At 35.5% G+C, this 19,172-nt stretch overlaps 1 protein-coding gene across 1 annotated transcript in view; it reads right to left on the bottom strand.

The window, feature by feature from the left end:
• The window catches only part of PCDH9 (protocadherin 9), an 886,469-nt gene that overhangs the window by 494,959 nt on the left and 372,338 nt on the right, over nt 1-19,172 (bottom strand). The window lies entirely within an intron of this gene.

Raw genomic sequence — 19,172 nt, 5'->3', positions numbered from 1 at the left:
TGACGCTACAAAACCTGTTTTCCTCCTAACCACCCAGCTATCACAAGTATTTTTTGCATTAGAATTTTAGCCTATGTACATTTAAATAATGAATTTAAAATCAGTGCCCTTTATTTCTTTTGAACAGAAAATATTAGAAGAAAATCATATATTTTATTTTTGAAAAGGGTCATCCTCCCCCAACTCATTTTTTAATCTTTTTAAAATATTTTATTTATTTATTTGACAGACAGAGAGCACAAGTAGGCAGAGAGGCAGGCAGCAGGAGAAAGGGAAGCAGGCTTTCTGCTGAGCAGAGAGCCAGACATGGGGCTCGATCCAGGACCCTGAGATTATGACTTGAGGCGAAAGCAGAGGCTCAACCCACTGAGCCACCCAAGCTCCCCTCCCAACTCATTTAATATATACTTATTAATAGATTTTTAAGGAGAAAAAAAAGGTTTTCACTCAAATTATAAAAAGGAGAAAAAAAGCTTAAATATGACCCTAAATACCTAATTGGAGATAAAAGTTGCAAATCAAAAGTGCTATGAATTTAAAATATAAAAGAACCAGCATTTCTTTTTCCAGGTATAAGAAATACTGAAATTTGAGCATGAAAGTAATGTTGAGTGCGTTGAAACATCAGAAACAAAGAAAACAGCATCTGTGTACAGAATAGAGAGGAATAAAAGTGACAGTACACTTAGTCACATGGGGAAACAGATGAAAGAAATGATATCTGTCTGAATTTGATATTGTCCACACGAGTGAGCCCTGAAGTTCAAAATAAAAGCCAATTCTCTTATACCTTTGGCCCCTAATTTATTGGCTCTACATTTCTTAGGAATAAAAAAGAATGAAAATCTGATGCAAAATCTTTTTCCCAACTGCTTACTTCAATTTGATGACTGGAGTATCAGTAATTTTTATGATATGCAAATTTTACAAATTGCCCTTCTTTCTTTTATCACATTCCTTTCACACTTAAATATTATTGCCACATGATTTTTTAAAGATGTCCTATTGTTTGGAAAGGCATCTTGGTACCTATCAAACCTCTTCTTGACCTTCTTAGTGATTTCATTCATAGTTTCTTTTCTCTACTATGTCTTCACCTGAATCCCACACATAGAGACACAGAAGTTAACTCTATTTTGCATGCACCTTTACAACCCATTTCAGTACATGGTAACTTTTGCTGATATATCTGTCTTTATCAAGAAAAGCCAAACTGTTTGAGACTGGGAACACCATTCCCCCCAACCCCCAACTTTTGCTTCATTGGCATATCTAAAACAGTTTCTGGACCTCTGTGGATGTCGAGAAAATGCTTCTGAATCGATCTATCAGCAGCTTTCCCTGTGCCTGACTTTTCATTTGATACGACTGATAGTTAAAAGGAAGATTCCATGTCAGATGGTTTGGGCTTGAATTTCAGATCCCTCATGGACTAGGTTTGTAACCTTTGGCATGTCATTCGTTTGGGCCTCAATACTTCACCTATAAAATAGTCTACTCATGTAGTTAGCCCGAGGGGTAAATGTGTTAATGTACAAAAACTGCTTACCAATGAGCTCCGCACATACTAAGTACCCAAGTAAACGCTAACGATCAGCATCCCCACTGACAGCATGGAGGCACCTGTAGGGAAACTGAAGGTTTCCTTGGCGTATATACCCATGGATGGAATCGCTACATCACAAAATACACCAAAATTATGAAGGTCAACTTCTGAGGTACTGTTAAGTGACATGTTTTCATTTTTTGTCTGTCTTAATTCCAAAATCTCTCAAAAGGGAGTACTCTTTTGAGTGTCCTTTTCTTTTGTATTCAACAAATGCTCACCCAGCTCTTTCAATACACCAGGTCCATTTCAAACACTTTATGTATATTAACTCACCCAGTTCTCATGAACTAACTAATATACTGTTAGGGGCTTCATTTTATGGAGACAGAAAGTGAGGGGTAGGGAACTTAACAGATCTGAACAAAATGAGGCAAAAATAAGCAGCTCCAAAGATCATGCTCAGAAGAACCATTGCATCCCTCTGCCCCTCACCAAGCTGGACTCCCTTTGGAACACCTGCCATTTTTAAGCCTGTTTCTGCCTCCTTCCTTTGTTTCTTGTCCTGATTCCTGTTCGCATCCTTTTTCCAAATCAGGTAGTGCAGAAGGGAAGGAGGGGAACAAACTACATAGTGAACAGAAATCTCTCTTTTTTCTGTCTCTTGCTTCAAATTCTGCCCTGCTCCAAAGCCTATGAAAAATGAGTCCAAAGTATCGTGCGTCTCAAATTTTTATGCTGAAATGACTTTGTCTATAAATAGCAATCTTCCAAGCCATCTTAGTGTAGCTATGTAGTTTGGTAATATTTTCATCAAATAAGCTTCAAGGAAGATAAAGACAATCCCCAGGGAATAGATAGAGTTACACTACAAGACTGCCAAACACACACCCATGGGAATTCACACCAAGAGCTTCTTCCTCTCCCATTTTAATCAGTGCCAGAAAGTGCAAAAACAATAGGAAGATGGTGTGAATGAAATTGGAATCTGGTTTTTCACGGAAATATAAAAGAAAAAAATGAAACATCAAAAATTAAAATTAAAGCATAAAAAATTAAAAATGAGATTAATCTACTATGCCAAATTTTCCAGTTTTGTACTCATCACCATTACTTCCAGGTTTCTAAATATATATTCATGTTACAGAACATATATTTCATTCCACATTATCTTTTCTCATCTTTCAGTCTTCTGTGAGTCTCGACAATTCACCAGAGTCTAACCAGAAAGCCATTTACTTTTTCTCCTTTAAAGACCTTCTCTAGGTGTACTTCAGCCATCTGAGATACGGAGACTAGTAAAATCAACTCAGCAGTACCACGGACTTTAAATTATATGTCCACAAAAGTATTTTATTTAATTTAACCTTCAAAAGTATTCACTTTTTTTTTTTTTAAAAAAGCAAACTGTTGGTGCGTTAATGATTTGAAAAAATGTAAACTATGAATTTATCATAAATAAAGTAAAATTTTACATATTCATATATACTTTAAGAATCATGTAAAATTCAGCCAGGCTTTCAATGGAGAAAACTTGTTCTGATATTAATAGCTAAAATGTACTTGATATATTTTACAACCTTTTGTTCTACTTCATTAAAATTGAACTAATATTAACACAATCTTTCTTGCTAGCATGAAAAACTATAGTACATAAAAACCCATATGAATGTTTGCGTTTTAATATTACAGTTGAAATAAAATATATGAGTTTACAGCCACATCTTATTACAAACATAGCTAAATGTAAGTGCCATGTTTCTATTCTTTTTTCACTTAAAAGGCGAACATGATATACTAGAATTATTTAGTGCAGCTCATTTCTCTGTTCTGTTTATAATGTATGAGGCACTAATCTCTAGTAACAGACTTTTATTCAAAAGGGAGAAGTGATCACTTTAAAAATAACGTCAACTATTTGAATAATTCAGAACAAAAAAAAGGTACTGCAAGTAAATTTTGAACTGGTGTAAGAAAATTAACTTCTCTAATGATAACCCAATCTGCTTTTGTAAACGGCAAAATATAATAATGAGATTTTAACCATTTTCCTAACTAACATATTTTGTATAAACATAAGTTATTTCAAAGAAAGAATGGTATTAAAATTATTTAAATTTTTTAATATTATATTAACTTTTCAATATATTTATATTAAAAATGACCTCTTACAGAAGGTTATGAAATATATTTAAATATTATATAACTGGTTAATATGCAATTATTACCTTTTAATGTATATCTAATCTGATATCCCTCCCAGTTCCTGCTTCTAAATAATTACTTTATACTGTGTCTAGATATTTCAAAAGAATTTCCAAGGTATTAGGTGCCTAATTTATTTACTTTATCTCCCAGATCTGTTCTGCCTTCAGTATTTCCCCACTCCCACCTTCTGTCAATATTACAACAGTTTCCGGTCAGTCAGCCTACAGATATCTGGGCCACTTGCCACATTTTCCTTGCTTCACATTTCATGGAGTGTCATGCCACTTAGACATCTGAAATATCTTATGCCATGGGCACTCCCCAGGTCCTCTGTTCAATTCTGGTATCTTACCTGGATATTTTAGTAGCCCTTTAACTCATCTCCATCCTCCACTTACCTATTCTCAAACCCGATGGCTACCATATCACCAATCATTTTTTCAAAAATACATCTCTGATACCATCAGTCATTCAGGCTTCTGCCTCACTTAGCTAATGAGCCCTTGTGGTCTCCACTGGGGCTCAGAGCTTTGACTTGGATTCTATGACCATTGATTGGTACCCTAGTACTACCCTAAACACTTGTCAATTATTTTTTCCTCCTACATTGGTCCTCATGTTCTCAGAGACTGACTGAGGTTCTGCTAAAAATTAAAAAGAATACTTGCAGAATGAAGTTGCTGTTCATTTTATTTCCTGATTCCCCACTACCCAAATATTTTACTTCCAGATTTTTCCTTCTGGATTTAATTTTGTTAGATAACTTACTTTAAAAGTCCTAGGGCAATGGATGTTGTAATTGGATATCCCATTTCACCTGCAAAGGGTTTTCCATCCTAAGAAATAGCCAATTACCCTAGACAGTCCTGCTCAGTCCAGGCCCTGTCTATTTCTTCTTCTTCTTCTTTTTTTAAGTTTTTTTAAAATTTATTTTTGAGAGAGAGAGAGAGAGACAGCATGCCCAAGAACATGGCAGGGGGCAGGGCAGAGGGAGAAACAGACACCCCACTGAGTGGGAGCCTGATACTGGACTCTATCCCAGGACCCTGGGATACTGACATGAGCTGAAGACAGACGCTTAACCTACTGAGTCACCCAGGTGCCCACCCCGTCTCTTTCCACACTAGTTAAGCGACTCAGGGCCTAACATATCTTCAAAAAAGCCTACCAAACAATCTACAAAGCATCCAACACTACTTGTTGAAAATATAATATATCCTATAATCTGGAATCTATTACAAAGATCCTTCATGTTATATTGGAAAGATAGTATTTCTTTTTTATTTATTTATTTGTTCGACAGACAGAGCACAAGAGAGCATAAGTGGAGGGAGTGACAGAGGGAGAGGATGAAGCAGGCTCCCCACTGAGTACGGAGCCTGACACCAGGGCTCAATCTCAGGACCCTGGGATCATGACCTGAGATGAAGACAGACACTTAACCAACTGAGCCACCCAGGAGCCCAGAAAGATAGTATTTCTTTTCAAGCAAATGGTTCTTGAATTACTCTTGAATTACAGGTGTATTTATAATTGGAATTAATTGATTTGGAGGTTCATTTTGCAAATTTTTTTTTTAATTTAAGAAATATAGTTAACTAATTCAAACATCACTCGATTTATTTGTGAGCAAGACAAGTTCATGGAAGCTTAATTGTTTTACTTTAACAGAGGTGACCAGACTTGACAAAAGTGTGTAGAGAGCGCTATTATGTTTGTTAAATCATCTACATTATTCTGTGAGGCCGTTATTATAGATACAGAATCATGTAACAAGGCTAAAGAAGACTCATCATATAGCCAATGAGTATTATGATTTTACATTGACTTTGCAGCAACAAAGCACTTTCAAGGAAGAGAAAAATCACAAAGTGTTGAGAGAATGGAATTGTGACATAGAAGTGGATCTGATATCACTCTAGTAGGGCAGTTTTTCCATATGCCACTTTGAGAGTTTCTATTGTACATCTGTTGCATGACAAACATAAAATGGTTGGGTTCACTATCAGTTACAGGCTGGAACAAGTAAGATTTCAATTACAACAGGAGAGCAAAACAGCTGGGAAATCCCCAAGGGGAGGTGCAAGAACCAAGGGGGTGAAGCAGGCATCACAATGGTACATTGCACACTACTAATTAGAGAGAAATGAAGTCAAGTTAAAAGAAAATATACCCCTCGATGCTCTGTTTCGTGGAGACCATTTGGGTACTGAAAACAGCACCTCAGTGGCTTGTCTCAGTCTGAATTCTCATGTAATTGTTGCCTCATGAGCAGCTTAAAAGAAAACTCTAGCATAAAAATATCTTACTTTTTCAAAGATAACTTATTTTTAAAAATTCAATGTGATTAAATCTGGGCATTTAGATTAGATCCAAATATGTTTAAAAGACAGGGTATCTATCTTTAAGAGGTAGCAAAGTGAAAAAAAAATGAAAATTATGATAATGAGTTTTACAATAGCCTGCAGCTCCCTAAATAGGGAATGCATAAATATAGGCATATATAAAAGTCTTCTTGACAAACATCTTAGTCTTAGGAAAAAATCAGGAGTCCTTCTACTATGTACACTGCATGACAATTATGTGATTTTCCCCCTATATGCCTGTTTTTCTTATGTTTAATTAAATGAGCTATAAGCAGTGTAAATTAAAACAGCATAATATGCTATTGAAAATAAATTAAGTATTTTTTAACATAGTTAAAATCTAGCAATACAGTTAAGAATTAGCCACAGGTTATAAAATGTTAGAGCTCTCTAGTACAGCATGCTTTCTCTAGTTTTCATAATCAACATATTTCATAACAATAATGAAAAAAACACAATAAAAATGACTTTAGAATCATGCCGTATTTGAATTGCCCCATCTATAACACTTTGGAAATTCACATATCTGGGTTTAGGAAAATAATAACAACAATTATTATCCATTTTTATTTTTTAAATATTAGTGGAGACACTCTAAGTTTTACCCTGTAGCTCACACAACCCTGCCGTCCAAGTTGGAGAACTGAACAAGGATCTGAAGTTTTGTCTGGAGTCCCCCCAAGGTAAATCTCTTTATTGCTTTATTTTTCTTACTAGAAATTTACATGGGAAGGTATAAAATCACCATATTAATTCAGATAAAAGACAATTAGGGGCTCAATTAGGACAGTGTGGGGGAAATGTGACATTCTAAAGGTAGGAACTAGATATCAGAGAACAATCAAAGGTGAGATGAGGGAAAGGGCAGAGTAGGATAACTCTAATTCCCAGTATAGGCAACTAGGAGTGGAGAACACTGGAGGAAAACCAGATGGGAATATTGCCATGGATTCCTCTAGGCATACAATGCCATACTTCACTAACATCAAATGTAGCTTCATTTAGTTCATAGTTTAAAATTATCTTTTATATTATTTTTTTTCTATATGAGATTATATATAAGGTTTTTTGAAAACTAATAAATGCTCACATAGCTATCATCATGTATGAGAGCAGTATCAGCTGCAAAATAACTTACCAATGACCTGGTCTTATTTTAAACATTATCTTGGAAAAAGAAAATTTATTTTCCTCACTCCTTTTCCCAATGTATGCATAGCAAATTAATTCTAATGTGATTCAAAACCCAGTTCTTTAAAGCTACATGCATTGAAGAGGGAAGAGAAATTCATGGTCCCTTCCCCTGGTCCCTACTCTTTTCTCCATCACTTTTTTCAGGCTTTGAAAGATGCCTCCAAAAGGAACAGTAAGTGTCCCACTGAACATTTGACCTACTGTAGCCCCCAAGACTATGTTATTTTCCTCAAATTATAGAAATAAGGAAACATCATCTCTTTTCTAAACTGAGGATGGCATAAAACTACTTCCAATTTGAGCATAAAACAACAACATAGGATGGATCTTGTATATACCTTGTTTGGTATTACTCATTTATTAATCTTGATGTTTGGGGCATGAGAATAAAATGCCATCTGTCAATGTTTGGGTAATGAGGATGAAATATTATAAAATTATTGTAAGTACTTGATAAAGAGGGAAAGGTACAAATTTAATGATGGTAAAGGAGATGAATTTCTTTTCAGATCTATGGGTGTGGGATGTCTCTCTAACTCAGATGCATAGGGAGGAATCAGTCAGCGCTTCAAAATTAAATTCAGTAACATGCCCAGCCTCTATGGAAACCGTAAAAGATGGACTCTGACAGGCAACAGCAAAAGTGCAGCTGCTGAGATTGTGTATGTAGCCAAGTACCACTTCACTCTTGATCTATGTTAAGTTGACTGAAGGAAGGAAATCAATTATTATCGGCAGTGAACGTCAGGTAGACCCAGGTTTGAGATGCCAGCTACATGCAGGTGTGTGCTCTCAGCAAAGATAATTCTGACTAAGCCTTCATTAAGTAGAAGTGCTACTGCATTCACTGCTTTGAGATTTTAAATGGTTGTATTTTAAATGTAGACAGAGACAGATGGAAAAACCCAAATATTATAAACCACCTAACCGCACCAACAAAATTATCTGCCTGATGGAGCTGAACTTCTAGAAGATCGGGTCTATTAGAGACGCAGACACAAATACATGCTTGCAAGTACACACACACACACACACACACACACACACACACACCCCACCCGGATATTCTCTGGTGAACACACTAGCGTCTAGACCTATTAAAATTTTAGAGTCACATGTATTGGATATTTGTCCTTATTTTCAGACTAGAATCTACCTCCTTTTCTTTTGGTAATCACAGCCCAAACTTGTTCTACACAGACTTTTTCTTCACTTTCAATCCCTGAGTCTGAGGGCAGAGGCAAAGACTATTCTAAACAGCACCTCTATCTACCCAGATACAGACGCTTGTTCAGGGACAGGAGCATGGTCCAGAATCCTTGGTGACATACGGAGAATAGTAAATCTACTGTAGGAACACCTGCACAAGCCTGAAACACATGAGCTGGGCCTGCTGCTGGGGTCACAAAGAGGATCTGCCGGTGGAACAGCCCAGAGGAGTGGGATTGTGAGATGGAAGCTCATACCACTGCTAGGATTTTAAATGAAGGTACAACCCAGGTAAAAGTCAGTAAATGCCCTGAAAAAATGCTCTTCTGTGAAGGTATCTTGTATATGTGCATTTGTGGCTTAAATCTCCAAATTTACTTCAGTTGTGCCCAATGCATTGTGCGACTAACAAACCCGACTCAAATATACAGCAGTAGTAGACTTTCCGATTCATGTTTTCAAGAACACATTTCTGAGACACAACTGACAAGGAGAGTCATGGGGTGAGTGAAGATCTGTGACTGCCTTATGAGAGATTTCAGTCTAGTTAATTTAGGGAAAAAAACACATAAATATAAATACTACTATTTAATTCCGTATTATGTATGTTTTCTGAATACCTCATATTCAACATTATGCACAAGTTTGGTTTCTAGTTTGAATCAGTAGATAAAGTTTTAAACATATAAAACTAAAGAAAGTATTCCACTCTAAACCAAATAAAAGTCCCTAAAAATCACACAACCTAAGTAACATGCAAATGAAGAGGATCCATTCTGTAGGAATTCTTTGGGTAATGGGGCATATCTAAAAATTACATTTTAGGGGCTCAGTCGGTTAAGCATCTGCCTTTGGCACAGGTCATAGTCCCAGGGTCCTGGGATTGAGCCCCACATAAGGTCTCTGCTTAATGGGGAGCCTGTTTCTCCCTCCCCGTCTGCCTGCCTCTCTGCCTACTTGTGCTCTCTGTCAAATAAATAAATAAACAAACAAACAAACAAACAAACATCATATTTTATAATCAATGAAGGTTTCTATTTTTGGAAACAGATACTTTGTCCTGCCACATATATCCTTGCCCATGCGGGAAAAAAAGAGGTGGGGGAAGAAAAAGAAAATACCTTAAGCATTTCTTATATTGTATTGACTCTCAGGTAATTTGTTCAAAATTTTTGATTCTAGGACACTTATAAAATAAAAATTAGCGGCCAAAAGCCATTTACATACTTTTGCCATTTTTCCAAAAGAAAAAAGTTGTGCAACTAAACATGTGCTTTAAATGTACCCTACAGCTTTGTGTTTTATTTTAATAATTAAAAAACTGTGCATAAAAGGTCAGTTTGCATTGTGTCAGTACACTTTATCATATAAATACACACTTAGGGACCTTTCAAGATACAGATTAAGCTGGTAAATATGTATTTAGGTACTTCTTAAAATGGAGAGCAGTACAGTGATAGCTGATAATGCCACCCATGTATTTAGAGAATTTAAAACATGGATTATCGACGAGATGGACCATAATACTACCTCTGGGGCCATTATAGTGAAACGTGTAAACACATAGATAATGTGGGGGCCCAGGGAGGGGAAGCAAAAATCAGCTTGTATAAAAGCAGTGTATAAAAGCTTCCTGGGAACAAAATACAAGACACTGCGTATATATTTAGAAAATGATTTACGAAGAACTTTGGAAATGTATCACTAAACATGTAAATATGTTTTCAATAGAAAAATTTAATTTCGTGTCCTCTAAATATAAAAGGAACTCTCAAATGTGGGTTATTGTTGATTAACATATTTTGCTTAGTAATTAAGCAGATTCCAATCTTGCTGAATGAGAGAATATATGCATGCCTTTTTTTCACTAACGTATTAAACCTCCTGTTTTACTACCCATCAAAAATACTAGAAACAGAAGATAATTCTATCACCTAAACTAAGTTGATATTTTCTTAACTATATTTTTTAGAAACATGATTCATATTGATAGACCTTGAGAGCTATTATATTCCTTTTTCTTCTTTTTGTCTTCTTTCCTATTTTATTGACCTTTGCTTTTTTTTTCTCTCTCTCTTTCTTTTCACAAATCAAATTATTGGGCAATATACTCAGCGACAGTCCCTTTATATTAAATTAATTTCCACCTGTGAAAAATATATGGATATTACTGACAATAGAGCGGAATTTTTAAGCAGTGAGTAATAAAATAACCAAAGAATGTTTAAAGTATATTTTCCTTCTCCTTGACTTTCTGTGTAAATACTCTAATAGTAAGAATGTGAGAAAGAACAAGATCTTTTTCTAGGCATACCAGCCATCTCCATCTCTATCCCTTATACACACACACATACACACACACAGCTGTTGTTACCTGATAAACAAGACAATTTTTTAAAGAGCAGATCTCAAAATTCTAGGGAATCATTTCTCCCATTTCTTTTGAACTAATAAAGAAATAAATAGTAGGAACTACACATACAAAAATAAAAGTAAGTCTAAATGATACATTTTCTAAATTTGATCCATTAAAGCTATTAAGTGGTTCTTGCCTTTAGAAAAAATTGTACATTGGTGTTGTGTCCAAAACAAGTTTATGCAAAATTATTTTCAAACACTCAAATATTCCTTTAAAGTATTCAAGTACTTTTTCTATAACAGAACTGATTTCGTAATACATCATTTTCTCTTTCAACTATTATTATAGGACTTTTTAAAGTAATTTACTATTTCATGTTTACATATTTGTATAAAGTGTATTTCTATTTGTATGTATTTAACTTGATTATTCTGTATGTTTATGTGTTTGTGGCCACACTTGTGTTTTCGTCTGATTGTCCAGAATCTCTGATATCTTATCATCCATGGTTTTCCAGGTACTCAAATCTCCTGTCAGTATTTTGGCATATCAACAAAATTTAGGGCCTAAAAAGCAAGTCATATTTGAATAAAAAGATGCATTACTATAAAGAATCTGTTTTTTAAAAAAAGAATCTGTTTCCCCTTTTTTGGCTATATTTTAAATTGATATTAAAATTACCAAGCTTACTAAAAATAAACTATACTTAGAATGGAACACTTAAAATTTTAAAATAGCCAATAAACTTTTTAAATTCCATAATTTAATTTTTCAGCTTTGCTTATGCTGAAACCTGGCAAGAGATCTTCAAGTGGCCAATCATCACATTTTATTGCTATCCTACATCACCAAAGGACAAAATACTGTCATTTTAATTTACTGGCTAGGACATCATTGGTCAAACATTTACCCTTTAAAAGCAATAATAGCAGGTCTCAGGATGTATAATTTAAATTAGCTTAATGTGGGAGTATTTATAAATGTTCATGCTCTGTCACTAACTGCTAAATATAAACACTGCTCTATAGCTAAATCCTTTCCTACGTATGCAGTTTAGATAATTCTACATACTTTGGGGACATAATTTCTAGAATGTGTAAGGGGAGAGAAAATTAACTTTCTTTCATTTGTTATAAAGACCTCCCAGTAACTTCATTACCAATTATTCTTCTACTTGTGACCCCTTTAAGTTGGAAATTCTAACGCATTGGCATTTTTGATATATTATACATTTGTAACCACTTTCACAAACTATTCAGCTAATGATAATTGGCTATATAAGGATTTAGTATTACTCATTTTTTTCTCCCATGGTAATATTTTGTTAATATATTATGAGTTGACCAATATCACTAACACCACTGCCACTAAATAAGATACAACAATACAGTGACGCTTATTTGTTCAAGTCAGTGTGACGGTATACTTCATATTGGCAGTGTGCGCCAGTGATAGTGGTTCTGTTAAAATATTGCTTGCAAGACAGCCTTCTTTTGGGTGCACTGTATTTGATAAATGGTTTTGCACTTGGTTAGTATATATATAACTTTTCAAAGGGACCTATGTGATATTTAGGGATTATATCATATCTAGACAGACAGACGATGATAGAGAGAGATGACAGATAGAGATTGCAAGTCTTCTCTGGCAACAATGCCCTTCAGGCATGAGCGGAATGGGGGAGCTGTGCTACTTTAAGGTAATGGATTCTGAGAGTCACTGAATCTGTATCTAGCCTTAGGGAAAAGCATGTGATTGAATCCGTTGGAGGAGGCAAAGAGCTATGTATTTATGACTAGGACTTACTGCCAACAAGAAATGAGATAGGAAGAAATCTGGTAACATAAGGAGCCACCAGGTGATGCTGCTTTTAGCATCTGCAAGTCTTCAGGAAGAGCTACCAGAGACAAGGGGAACGGAAACTGCTGAGAACTGCCGCTGACCATGGTGCTGCCATATTAGCATAAACGGAATGTCAGACCAGGCTGTGTGATGCCTGGGTGCACCTGTTCTCCTTCAGGTCACTGAAGGAAAGAGAGGGTCACTTAATATCTCAGGGTTCCTCCCTCCTAAAAATTGCTATTCTTTCCATTTTACCACCGAACAAGGAAAAACAATAATTTAGTGCCACTAAACATGGTAACAGAACTGGAAGTGCAGAAATTGTGACTGATTGCTCAGAATGTTAGAGTGACACCACTGCAAAGGCTTGGATTTTGTTGTTGTTGTTGTTGTTGTTTCTATTCTTTAGTACTATCAGAATGTAAGTTAAAACAGCAAAGTAAAGGAAGAAGACAAACATCAAGAGTTATGTCCTTTTTTAAGAAAAAATTACAGAGAAATTGAGAGAGCACACACGCATGAGTGGGGGCAGGGGCAGGGAGAGAGGAAGACATAAGACAGAGAATATCTCAAGCAGACTCCACGCTAAGTGTGGAGACTGACATGGAGCAGGATGCCACACCTGGAGATCACACCCTGAGCTGACATCAAGTGTCGGACATTCAACCGACTGAGCCACGCAGGTACACCTATTCCTTTGTTAAGGAAGTTATTTAAAATAATAAAATGAATTACTTCAAAATCTATTCAAGCTTAATTTAAAGATAACACCTATGATTCCTTCTCCTTAAGTGAAATTATATCCCAATGGTTAGCCGACATATTTGTTGGTTTTTTTCACTTAAAATGATTGTAAATTCTTTTATCATTGTACATCGAGTTGAAACATTAGAAACTTTTAATTCAAGCAAGGGAGTTAACCTCAATAGAAAATTCTTCTGTTTGAAAATATGCCCAGCTGATCTTTCAGATATCCTATGTGGGGCCCTGTGTTCTTCTCAAGTTACATCACAGTGTTAAATGCTTTGAAACAGTGTGTCTACGGACAACCAGTCTTTTCTGAACTGAAATTCTGGACCTCCTTGAGGAACTTCTATCTCTGCCAACTTGCATGTTTTCAAAGAAATGTTGAATTAAACCAATAGAAATCTAGTTTAGGTTCTTCTAACATCTTCTGAATATGAGGCACTATACCTACTTTCAAAGAATTTAAAAATACAAAGTGTAACAAAGAACAAGAAAGCATTTGAGAAACTCTTCTAAAATACATGCTGCCCTTAGACAACTTTCCTTTGAAGTCTGCCACAAAGCTTTAGTGTCTAGAAATATTCCACCTATTGGGGGGGAAAACCCTCCTCTGAAGAGATTGCAAAATTTCTGACTGTACCATACAGAATCTGAAATCTTTAAAACAGAAATAACAACAAATTTATTGACAAAGAATCTATTCAACATACACCAGTAAGTTTATACAATGATTAATTGCTTTCTCTCTTATCAAATAAATAACTTAAGATGAAAAGTGATTTTAACAGAAAAATGTAATATTCAAATTATAAACCCATAATAAAAAAACAAAAGTCAAGTTGTATACATCTATGAAAAATATGCATGGTTTTATCTATCACTAGGATTTTAAGTTCTGGTGTTAGACTGGGTTACACCTAACACCCAAACGCACACAATTTTTACCCTTTAACAAATACCTCACTTCTCTAGACTTGGGTTCTTTGACTAAAATGGATCATACTAGTTATTTTCAAATTCCTAGGACAACTAAATGAGAATGTATTAAGGTTCTTGTCTTTAACAAGAACAAATACGTTTGTTGGCCTGTCATAAAAAAGTACCATGGACTGAACAGCTTAACAACGGAAATTTATTGCTTAGTTCTGCAGGCTGGGGAGTCCAAGACCAAGGTGCTGGCTGGGGCAGTTTATGGTGAGAGCTCTCCTCCTGGCTTGCAGATGGCCAACTATTTCTGTCTCTAAAATGACCTTTCCAAGGTCCTTCCGGGGTGGGAGGGAGGGGAGAGAGATCACTCTGGTCTCTCCTCCTCTTTTTATAAAGACTAATCCTATCGGATTGGGGCTCCACGCTTATAACCTGACTCAACATTAATTACTTCTATATAGGCCCTATTTCCAAATACAATCACATTGGATGCTTAGAGTAAACATATAAATTTGGGGGAACAAAATTCAGTCCATAGCATTCAGCCCTCAATTACAAATAAATGGTAACAATGCATGATGATGGCCATTATATGATAATAATGATGATAATGTTGCTCATCCAGTAATAGAGGGACATCTTTCCAGAATGTGCCACCCAACAATATGACTTGGTAGTCAAAAAGTAAATTAATCTTCCTTTCCTTCTCAATATCTTGACATAAGCACTGCCAACTACTGTCCTCCAAACTTAATTTCTGTCTTCATTTTCTGCTTAAATCCGATCAAGTCAATGCATTTGATGACCAAATTACCAGTGATGGAAGACAAGGAAAAGGTATGAACAGGAAAGATTTCTATGGATTACCTTTGGATTATCTTTCATTTTCTTCTCTTGATCATTGTGGCTGAGAAGGGTAAGTTCTCCCAGGCCAAATTCTTAACACTTCTTTCCAAAAGATGGCACCATTATTACCAACTTCTTGCTCTTAATTGTGTACTCAAATGTTGTGTAGAGTTTTTTTTCTGGGCTCTCTAAATGCTGATTCCGTTTACTTTTCCATATAAGTATGTAAAGATCCTTTGGTAACCTTCTCTATGAACTTCATTTCTTATTAAGCACTAAGTCATAGGACTCAATATGGTCCTATAACACCTCTATCAGAATCACCTGGGACACATTTTAGACATGGAGATTCCTGAACTCCATTGCAGACCTATTTGATCAGACTATCTGGAGGTGAAATCCATGGATTTTTATATTTTTAAAATACACACTCCTTAAATAATCTTCATTTATACTAAAATTTGAAAGACAAAACAATTACAGAGAAAGGGAGAGAGAAAGGGAGAGGAAAAATAGAGAATTCTTTAGTAAGTTAATTTTTTTTTTCATTAACATTATATATTCTAAGAATGCTTCAATTATTTGTGAATTTTGAACTTTAGGGACAAAAGTATAGGTGAAAATCTGTAGAATTATCTTCTGCAGGGTAGCAGGAAGATGAGAAAACTGATCAAAAGCAACAAATATGAATGTGAAAAAGTCAGCTTACCAATCAAAATCTGAGGGAGTAGCAGTAAAAAGAGATACTATTTAGATAGGAAGATATCCTGGCCCTAAGAGAGTCCCCTGGTAGAAAGGGTGTTGGAAAGACTAGGAGTCCTTCTGGTCTCCTCATTCATTACTCTCAACTACTTCTCTTTTACCACATTTCTGACTCCATCTGTTTTCTTTCCCTCACTCTCTCCAGATTCAAATTTTCTAAAGTTTCTCCCAGTTCCTTTCTTAGGTTGCCAGCAATGCCTCTGAGACGGGAGGGTCTCCATACCGTCCATATATCAGGTGACTCTAAGTGCCTAACCAACTGTACTGGGGATATATTTTTGTCCTTTTACCAAAAACTCTGTTGTCCCAGAGAAATATTGTTATAAAAAGTGATTCCAAATGTACTATTGGTATTCTTTTGCTAGTCAAGTTTCACTGAGGTAAGTGGGCTTACATAGGCTGATCCAGGGTATCACCTGCTAGGTTTAAATAATGAAGCCTTTGAATGACTCATGAATTTCAGTAACATGACTCACACATGAACCATTTTTAATGGAAATACAAATAGAAAAAAACATGAAATTATTTAGTTAAAAATGTAAATAATACGGCTTCACAATATATACAAAGAGGGAAATATTTTACATTTGAATAGCATGTTCAAAGGTGAGAAGTAAAGCCTTGAACATGAGATTCAAAGATCAAAGAAGCACTTAAATAGAATGCACTGTTCTTTTACTCACTAATCTTGCTCTATTATGAACAACTGAATATTTCATTCCTTAAAATGAGAAGTATAACAGAGTGGTTAAGAGCTTGTAGTCTCGGGGCGCCTGGGTGGCTCAGTGGGTTAAAGCCTTTGCCTTCAGCTCAGGTCATGATCCCAGGATCCTGGGATGGAGCGCCGCATCGGCCTCTCTGCTTGGCAGGGAGCCTGCTTCCCCCTCTCTCTCTGCCTGCTTCTCTGCCTACTTGTGATCTCTGTCTGTCAAATAAATAAAATATTAAAAAAAAAAAAAAGAGCTTGTAGTCTCTAGATTCAAGCAGACTGGTTCAAGACTGGTTCAGACTGACTAGTTCAGTTCTAGTTGTGAGAATGTGGCATTATTTCTTTAAGCCTTTATTTTCCTGTCTGTAACAAAGAGTAGTATAATCAAGGTGGTTAAATGAATTCAGAGCCTGACCTGATATTTACTCATTAATTACTCGAAAAATATTTATTATTATAAATTCTTACCATTGTTATCCTAGTGTAATGAAAAAAATCTTTTTACATATAGATTATGTAGGTAGAGTCAATCTTCATTATTCATACATTTCACATTTGTGAATTTGCCTACTTGCTGAATCTTATTTGCTGTCCCAAAGCCAGGAATCACAGTGCTTTTGTGGTCACTCTGGACATGCCCAGAGGTCCAAAAAATTTGAGTTGCCCAACACACATATTCCTAGCTGAAGCTAAATAGCATGACACTCTGTCTTCCTGTTTCAGCTCTTATTTTGTAAATGAGCATGTTTTTTGGCAATCTATTTAGAGCCATGTTCTTTGCATTTCTGTGCTTTTTATTGTTGACTTTGCTGTTTAAAAAGTACTCCAAGGGGGTGCCTGGGTGGCTCAGTGTGTTAAGCTTCTGCCTTCAGCTCAGGTCATGATCCCAGGGTCCTGAGATCGAGCCCCGCATCGGGCTCTCTGCTCGACGGGGAGCCTGCTTCTCCCTTTCTCTCTCAGTCTGTCTCTCTGCCTACTTGTGATCTCTGTCTCTCAAATAAATAAATAAAATATTAAAAAAAAAAGGACTCCAAGTACAGTGATAAAGTGCTCTCTAGTGTTCTTAAGCACAAAAAGACTGTGATGTGTCTTACAGAGAAAATATGTGTGTTAGATAAGCTTTGTTCAAGCAACACTAATGAATCAAAAATTTGTATTAAAAAAGATGTCTTTAAATAGGAACACGTGTAAGACAAAGTTATGTACCGATAATATATTAAAATGTGAGGATCAGAGACTCACATAGGCTAACCCTGTTAATTGTCCCAGGAGCAATGGTTCAATATTCACAAATTCAGTGTTTGAGGCAACTTTACAGAATATAAGTACCGTGAATAATGAGAGCCCGAATGTATTTCCTTCTAAATGGAAATATAAACATGGAGTTTGAAAATTCAGTAAACACTAAATTCCTCTTTCTTCTACTTCACAGGTGACAAATATGAGGTAATTATAAAAGAAATGAGTGGATTTGGTATCATGCTACTAATGTTCAAAAAGATGACTAGTTCGTGCGCTTGGATCATGTTCTTCTCATTCTATTTTATTCAGCAATAGTGTGGATTTGGTCCATGGAGAAAAGCCACTTCTCTCATTCACCAAAAAATGAACACATGTGATAAGGTAGTAAATCAGCTCTAACACGCAGACCTTTGCCTTCAGACTAGTTCTTCAGAAATGAATGGACAGGATTATTCTGTCGTAACAATATCTTGATTGACTGTTTCCTTAATAAGTGCTAAGTGCTTACAAGGTACAAATCTCCCAATCTACTGGGATGGGACCATTGTTATTAGAATACAATTATGCTTTTGTAACATATATTTCCTGATTTTGTTAGACTTTTCCTCAAAAAAGGTAAATAACTTTTCAACTGACACAGGACTAAACAAATAGCTAATATTAACTGAGCTATTCTACCAGAAACTATGTTAAACAGGATACATATGAATATATATTCACAGCAACTCTATGAATTAGAGGATATTATTACTGTTATTGGGCCAGTTTACTGACAAAAATAAAACGAAACCAAAAGAAAAAACAAACCATGGAAAAAAGTTAAGTAATATGTGCAAAGCAACTGAGTGAGTGATTGAGCTGGGAATTCAAACCCTTAGTTAATGTACTTGTATACTGTCTCTTCTGTTTTCTTCACAGGGGATACAATTTTATGTGTACTTATATATGTATAAACATAAACACATATTAACTTATCTACTTGAGAAAAAGTGAGACATATCATGGATAAGATCTATTGAAACGGTGAAGCATTAGGAAGTCTGTAAATTACTCTAAAAATAAAATAAAGAGATGAAATCATAAATCCCCCAAAACAGTGATGATCATGGTTCACAGTTTCTTTTTTACAAAGAGATAAATGGAAAAAGGTGGCTCGTTTGAATACATGATAGATATGGATTTTTTGGCTTCATAAATGTAGTTTTACTTTCAAAG

Source organism: Martes martes (assembly GCF_963455335.1).
Source record: "Martes martes genome assembly, chromosome: 3".
Classification (NCBI taxonomy): domain Eukaryota; kingdom Metazoa; phylum Chordata; class Mammalia; order Carnivora; family Mustelidae; genus Martes; species Martes martes.
Note: the sequence above shows the minus strand (reverse complement) of the source record. Positions and strands in the feature narration are given on the sequence as shown.